Source organism: Pan paniscus, chromosome 1 (genome assembly GCF_029289425.2).
Source record: "Pan paniscus chromosome 1, NHGRI_mPanPan1-v2.0_pri, whole genome shotgun sequence".
In the NCBI taxonomy this organism is placed as follows: domain Eukaryota; kingdom Metazoa; phylum Chordata; class Mammalia; order Primates; family Hominidae; genus Pan; species Pan paniscus.
In genome coordinates this window covers 30,517,131-30,525,219 of record NC_073249.2, presented here as the reverse complement: position 1 = coordinate 30,525,219, position 8,089 = coordinate 30,517,131, and the positions used below count along the sequence as shown (strand labels likewise).

At 42.9% G+C, this 8,089-nt stretch overlaps 1 pseudogene; it reads right to left on the bottom strand.

The window, feature by feature from the left end:
• Window positions 1-454: 454 nt before the first annotated feature.
• LOC100985408 (nucleoredoxin-like) lies at window positions 455-1,413 on the bottom strand (annotated as a pseudogene).
• Window positions 1,414-8,089: the final 6,676 nt, after the last annotated feature.

Below are 8,089 nucleotides of genomic sequence, written 5' to 3'. Positions count from 1 at the left end.
TCTATCAAGACTCTTTCTCTGCTTCGCCTCCATGTAGCTGTCACCAGGCAGTTCCTCTGGCTGTCAGGGTCTCTGTATGTGCGTGCTGATACCAGAGTCAGAGCAAGAGCCCTGATCCATTGGTCCTTCACGCTCACTCTGCGGAAGAACACCCTGGCAGATCTTTCACCAAAAGCTGGTGACTTTGCAAAAGTGATGCAGTCCTTGTTCTGGCTAGGCTATGCCATCTCGTGATCCCAAGCAGAGTCTCCAAACATGGTGGATTCTGCTGCTGCTGAGAGGACACACACCCCAGGATGCTAGCTGGGTAGTGAATGCAGAAGCAAGGCACCACAGAGAGGTTGGACACTTGGGTTGTGTGATTCAGGACACACTGGATAAGTCGAAGGGTGGAGGGAAGAAAGGGGAGGAGAAGACTGAATTCTAAACAACATCTCAGAAGGCCGGAGCTCCATTAGATGGGCTCTGGATTGAGCTTTTCTGCCAGAAAGTTACTCACAAAGGCCTCCACAATGGCAGGGGTGATCTCCTCCCACGTCTATCACATACTCCATCAGTGCTGTCATGTCCAGGATACTGAGCAAAGGGGCAGCCTCAGGCGGGTTGGTGTAACCTTGCAGGAAGTCTATCATATCATCCTCCCCAGATACAAAAAATGGAAGTGATGCTCCTCCTCTTTGGCTTTGCACTTGGCAATGATTTTCTCAGCTATTGGCTGAATCAGCTGCTTGGCTTCCTGGGACTCTCTGTCATCCTCAGAGTCCACAAAAAGGAGGAGGCAGGGGCCAGTTGAGCTGCAAAGTGTTGGAGTCAGAGAGCTTCAGCACGGGCTTGGGTGCCATGGGAACTCCCAGCAGTCCTCGTCGTTAAGCACCTCCACTCACCCCACCACATGATCACCTCGCCCTGTGGGTCCAGCACAATGAGCATGGGGAATGCCTTGGATTCTATACAGCCAGATGGGATGCGACTTCCAGGCCTTTTCAGTAAGGGGGATAGTGAGCCAGAACCTATCACTGAAGTACTGTTTGAAGGACTCTCTGATCTGTCTTCACTGACTAAGATAATCTCAAAGTTCTGGCCTGCCTCCTTGATCTTCTAATAAGATTCCACCAGGACCTGGGTGAGGCTTTGGCAGGATGAACACCCATGTGCAGAGAAATAGGGTCCTATGTAAGACCTTTCTGGGATGCTGCTTTCCAGGAACTGTGAGTCATTTCATAAACCTGAAAAGTTTAGGTCCCCAAGGGAATTCCATACCTTCTGGGTCATCTCAGATCACCAGCAGCCCATTCTTGCACACAACCTTTGCAGTGGTGGCATCTATGAATATTAGCAATGGAATATTGGAAATTTGGTAATTGTTCCAAAGTTTCTGTGCTTCTCCTTGTAGGGCAGCGCCAGCCAAGGCATGTCCCACATGAAGTCCTACCACTGCCACTGGTCGTCCTTGCTGCTGCTCATCACCAGCTTCTAACCAAGCTGCTCCTCCAAGAAGCCCACCATCTTGGCCCACCACAACCCCAACGCACAAGCAGGTGGGTAGGGAGGCAGCGGCGACCCCGCTTCCTCTGTCCACCTGGCCTGGACACTGCTAATTCTTAATCGCAACAAGGGTGCTGGTGGGTACTCTGATGCCAGGTTCAACTCCCTGTCATGGAGAGCTGTAGCTGATTTTGTATCTAATTACCTAAGAAGCAGCATGCACAAATGAGTGAGCATCACTTATTTGTATTGGTAGTATATTAGTCCACTTTCACACTGCTATAAAGATACTACCTGAGACTGGGTAATTTATAAACCAAAGAGGTTTAGTTGACTCACAGTTCTGCATGGCTGGGGAGGTCTCAGCAAACTTACAATCATGGTGGAAGGCAAAGGGGAAGCAGGCACCTTCTTCACAAGGTGGCAGGAGACAGAGTGTGCAAGGGAAACTGTCATTTTTAAAACCATCATGTCTCATGAGAACCCCCTCACTATCATAAGAACAGCATGGGGGAAACCAACCCCATGATCCAATCATCTCCTACCAGGTGCCTCCCTTGACATGTGGGAATTAAAATTCCACACGAGATTTGGGTGGGGACACAGAACCAAACCATATCATTCAGCCCCTGGCCCCTCCCAAGATGCATGTCGTTTTCACATTTCAAAACACAATCATGCCTTCCCAACAGTCCTCCAAAGTCTTAACTCATTCCAGAATTAACCCAAAAGTTCAAGTCCAGAGTTTCATTTGAGACGAGGCAAGTCCCTTCTGCCTATGAGCCTGTAAAATCAAAAACAAGTTAGTTACTTCCAAGATACAATAGGGGTACAGGCATTGGGTAAATGTTCCCATTCTAAATGAGATAAATTGGCCATAGCAGAGGGATTACAAGACCTATGCAAGCCTGAAACTTGGCAGGGCATTCATGAAATCTTAAAGCTCCAAAACAATCTCCTTGGACTTCATGCCTCACACCCAGGGCACACTGATGCAAGGGGTGGGCTCCCAACGCCTTGGGCAGCTCTGCTCTTGTAGCTCTGCAAGGTACGACTCCTGCGGCTGCTTTCAAGAGCTGGTGTTGAGTGCCTATGACTTTTCCATGTGCACAGTGCAAGCTGTTGGTGGACTTACCATTCTGGGGTCTGAAGGATGTCAGCCTTCTTCTCAGAGATCCACTAGGCAGCACCTCAGTGGCCACTCTGTGTGGGAGCTCCAATCCCACATTTCCCCTCTGCATTGCCCTAGTAGAGGTTCTTCATGAGGGTTCTGCCCCTTCAGCAGACAACTGCCTGGGCATCCAGGTGTTTCCATACATCCTCTGAAATCTAGGCGGAGGCTTCCAAAGCTCAACTGTTATCTTCTGTGCACCCACAGGCCCAACACCACCTGGAAGCTGCCAAGGTTTGGGGCTTGCACCCTCTGAAGCCACAGCCCAAGCTGCATCTTGGCTCATTTTAGCCATGGCTGGAGCTGGAGTGGCTGGGACACAGGGCTCCAAGTCCCAAAGCTGCACAGAGCAGTAGGGCCCTGGGCCTGACCCATGAAGCCATTTTTCTCTCCCAGGCCTCCATACGTGTGATGGGAGGGTCTGCCATGAAGGTGTTTGACATGCTCCACAGACATTTCCCCATTGTCTTGGCTTTTAATAGTCAGCTCCTCATTACTTATACAAATTTCTGTAGCCAGCTTGAAATCCTCCTCAGAAAATGGGTTTTTCTTTTCCACCACATAATCAGCCTGCAAATTTTCCAAACCCTTATGCTCTACTTCCCTTTTAAACATAAATTCCAATTTCAAACCATGTCTTTATGAATGCATATAACTGAATGCTTTCAGAATAAGCCAGGTTACCTCTTGAATGCTTTGCTGCTTAGAAAGATCTTCCACCAGATACTCTAAATCATCTCTCTCAAATTCAAGGTTCCACAGAGCCCTAGGGCAGGGGCAAAATGCCACCAGTCTTTTTGCTAAAGCATAGCATGAGTGGCCTTTACCCCAGCTCCCAATAAGTTCCTTACCTCCATCTGAGACCACCTCATCTTGGAATTCATTGTCCATATCACTGTCAGCATTTTGGTCAATACCATTCAACAAGTCTCTAGGAAGTTCCAAACTTTCCCACATCTTCCTGTCTTCTTCTGAGCCCTCCAAAGTGTTTCAACCACTGTCTGTTACCCAGTTCCAAACTCACATCCACATTTTTAGGTTATCTTTATAGCAGTATCCAACTTCTGGTACCAATTATCTGTATTAGTCCATTTCACACTGCTATAATGATACTACCTGAAACTAGGAAATTTATAAACAAAAAATGTTTAATTGACTCACAGTTCCACATGGCTAGGGAGGCTTCATCAAACTTACAATCATGGCGGAAGGAGAAGGGGAAGCAGGCACCTTCTTCACAAGGTGGCAGGAGAGAGAACATGCCAGGGAAACTACCACTTTTAAAACCATCAGATCTTGTGAGAATTCCCTCGCTATCATGAGAACAGCATAAAGGAAACTGCCCCCATGATCCAATCATCTCCTACCAGGTCCCTCTCTTGACATGTGGGGTTTAAAATTTCACATGAAATTTGGGTGGGGGAACAGAGCCAAACCATGCCAGTTAGTAAGCATTCTAGGTTAATTGAGGAAAGGATAGCTTAACATGGTTTTAACCCAGCTTAACATGGTTTTAACCCTGTACCTTGCAAAAGAAAAACCTTGAGATTTGTACTCTTGGGCCAGGGTTTCTCGACTGTGGCATTATTGTCATTTTGGGCCAGATAGTTTTTCTCTTGTAAAGAGTTGTCCTGTGTGTTATATGAAGTCTAGAAGTATCCAAAGTCTCGACTCAGAAGATGCCAGTTATAGCTATACATTGAGACAACCAAAAATATCTCTGGACATTACCAAGTGTCCCATATAAGCAAAATTGCCCCTTTGGAGAAGCAGTCCCCTAGATGTATCTTATCTTATAAGAACTTTTACAATAGCTGTAAATGGCTTCTTGTTATCCTCCCAGATATCACCATTAATTAGACTTTTTGTCTGTTTCCAAATTGCTCCACACCTTCCCCGAAGTATCAGGTACTCTGTGTATCATTAAAGATATTATTCTTATAATTAAATACCAAGAGCTTATATTGAATTGGTTTAATAAAGACTACTAGATTTCTCTGCTTGTTACAATCTCTTTTTCCTAAAGGTTTCCAAAATTCTGGTTTATCTTAGCCTGACAATAAGTTAGCATTTAACTGCTCAGCTGTTGGGCATTCTCTTTTATAACCAGGGCTCTCTAGAGAATTGAGTTGTTCACAGAAAATACCAAAGGGACATCTGTAGTATTCTCTTCTCTGCTTTGTCTCTGCCTTGACCCGAATTCTCTTCTTGCATCAGGTTCGAGCTACAGTAATTGGAGGCCCAAAGAAGGCTAGTTTATCCTAATGATATAAAAATAGTTACTAACTTACACGTACAGTGTTCTATGAATGGATTTATGCATATTCTTTTAAAAACATGTACAGAGCTTTATATACAAAAACTGGGAAGAAGACAAACTGGAATTTCCTTTGTCCTTCCTTCCCAACTCTGCATTCTAATATTAGTTTAAATTTGATCCACTTTCATCTTTACTTGGAAAGTATGAATTTAAAAAATAGAGCTTTCCAATTTTCCTTTCAAGATATGCCACGTAGTTAAATGCTCTTCAGGCTTCTAATAGCAGAAAATATCCATTATGTTTTGTTTGTGACAATCAGGGTGGAGAAAATAATGTTTTGGCTCTTCTGAGGAAGAAAGGGCTTCTGGAAAAATGCTAGCAAGTGTTTAAATAATTATAATCACACACATAAAATTAAGTATTCTTAGAAATGCATTATGGTGCTTTTTTTTTTACTGGGTAGGGTAAATAAGGAACAGATTTTTATTTTTATTTTTTTAGTTTTATTAGGGACATTTTATAAATCACAATGCAGTGAACTTCACCACATGAGTCGAGCTGGCCCACTGCCACTACTCAGCTCTGTAAAAGCACCAGCTCTCCTTTGAATTCCGAGAACAGCTCTTGGCCTGTGAGAACATCTGGGGCTCAAAGTTTTGGAAAGAAACAGTTCAGGTCCCTTTAGAAGGGCTCTCCCTATGGTGGGAACCAGAGTGTGCACACACTTAAAAAGGATTTTGCAGTACCATTGGCCAGAGGCATTGGCTTAGAGCTCTAGCACCAGGGAAGATCAATGTGAGACCAAAACAAATCCCCAAGAAGCTTCATGAAGTCTTTCAGTGGGATTCAGGGGCCCAGAGTATGTTTTGTATATCTTCTGTATTCTTTATCTATGTGTTTTCTTAGGGAAAATGAGTGTATTACGGCTGATGGGTCTTGCATTCTCCTAAAATAGTGATGAAGAAAGGGAGACAATGTGAAAAAGGCAGGGGCTTAAGGTATATTCAGGGGAGCCCAAGCAAAGCTGATTCCACATGTAAAGTGCTGCCTCATGAATTCTGACAGTGATTTTCAAAGCACAGAATGTAGACACTAACAGGTGAATAGTCTTGTCTAACAGTTATATGGGGGAAAGCCACTCATAAACATAGAACTGGTAGTTGTCTAATCTACCAGAGGAAAGCTCCCTTAACTGCACCCCTGTCTATTCACTTGGGGGGCTCTGCCCCATCAGCTGCCAATAATGGCATGTCCTGTTCCTTGTGGAGGGGGGAGAAACAAGAAAAGGTGGGTAGAGAGAGGTGTACACACACATAGGCATGTGTGTATTTATCTTCAGCAAGAATATTTTCTTCCTGACTCATTCAGGATGCTTTAAGATGAAGAGAGATAGTATTCATTAAACATAATTACCTGAATGATTTTAATTACAAATCATTAAGGAGAGATATAGCCTTGTATTTTCTTAGAAAATGGAGCACTTAAGAAATCATGTTGCCCCTTTCTCTGATCTTTTGGCTTTACAGATGCATGTTAGGGAGTGTAATTTGGATAAAGCTGTGGGAGCTCTGAGGTATATAAAATTAAATTACACTGCCAACAAAATAAGATTTTTTTGGCTCACCCTCGTCCTCTCTTTTGAGATTCAAAGGCCCTGCCAAGTGCCCCGCCAAGTGCCCCAAGATGATTAATTCTGAGAGCCCCCACGTGGCATAGGCTACTAACCTTTCCTTTTGAATCCAACATTGTTCACTATCTTTGCTGCCACCTTGCTTTATGGGTCCAAAGCCACCTTGTTGTGACAGTGCCTTAGTGCAATGTTCTCAATGACATTGCTGCTGTGGGTCTGACTGGGTTAATATTGAGTAAAACTGCAGTCTCTAGAACTCAGAAAATGTCAAAACTGAGCTGTTATAAGCCCTAAAATGTGGTGCATCTCCCTTTCCCTTTTCACACTGTACAAAAGGGCTGCGTGGCATTGCGAATAATTCATAAAGAGGTATTTTCATTCCACTTAACATTCATTTCTGCCTACGACTCTATGGGGCTTTTTTGGGTGACAAACAAGATAACAGACATTGTACTCATTGCTTGCTGTAGACTCAGTCTCCCTTTGAGCTACTTTTGAGGCACCTTTTCTCTGGATAAGTCTTCCTCAGGGAACGCTTAGGTTCCTTATGCAAATCAACTTATGGTAGGCTACTTCCCAGGCATCCAGACAGATTAAGGTAACAGAGTTTGAGTTCAAGCCCAGATCCCAACTCCTATATATTAGCTGTAATTTGAGGATATTTTAATATATTCTATTTGAAAATAAAATCAAGGGAAAGAAATGGGACAGCAATCTATATATGCGAAATCTGTATATTCTACAATAAGAGAACAGGACAAGCCAAGATGAACAATCACCTAACATTTCAATTTTGTTTGGTTTGGTTTGGTTTGGTTTGGTTTTTTGGTTTGTTTTCAGTCAGTCTTAATTAAGGTATATATTCCTTCCTAATGAATATTTATTGGAAATGTAATGTTTTGTTTTCTGCAAAATAACAGACTAATTATTAAGTAGATATGTTTGAAATTCCTGGCTGACTAAATAAATATATCTACATTTCTTTCTTTCAATTTAGCTTAATGTGAGTCATTAAAGACCAAGTGGGTCCAGGAGTTCATTGGCATTCTGACATATTATTGTATTCATTATATAGCTGGATATATAAATTTCAAGATCTGTAGAAAATACTGGCTGGTTTATCTAACATTCCTTCATATAGAGAACAACCATTTATATTTGTCCATAGAGGACAAGATCAATTGAGTTTAAAATGAAGACACTTTATCTTTCAGTAACTTCTGATCCTTCAATAACTTCTGATTCAGTAACTTCAAATCTTTTAGTAACTTTTGAATCACCAATGAGTAAGTCAGGTTTAGCTGAGTTTTAGTGTGTTTTATTGCAGTCTGCTGAAATTGGCTATCCATGTCCATTATATACAGTAACTGTGCATTAAGTAACATCGTTGAATAACACACTCACTACCCATAAAATATAATAGAAACTTTCCTGTAGCCTCCTTGTCCTATCTCAAGTGTTCTCATGGACTGGGGTATGGATATGTTATCCTTCTTGGTCACTGAGCCACATAGTGAATGACAGATCTATTCACCTGGCTGTT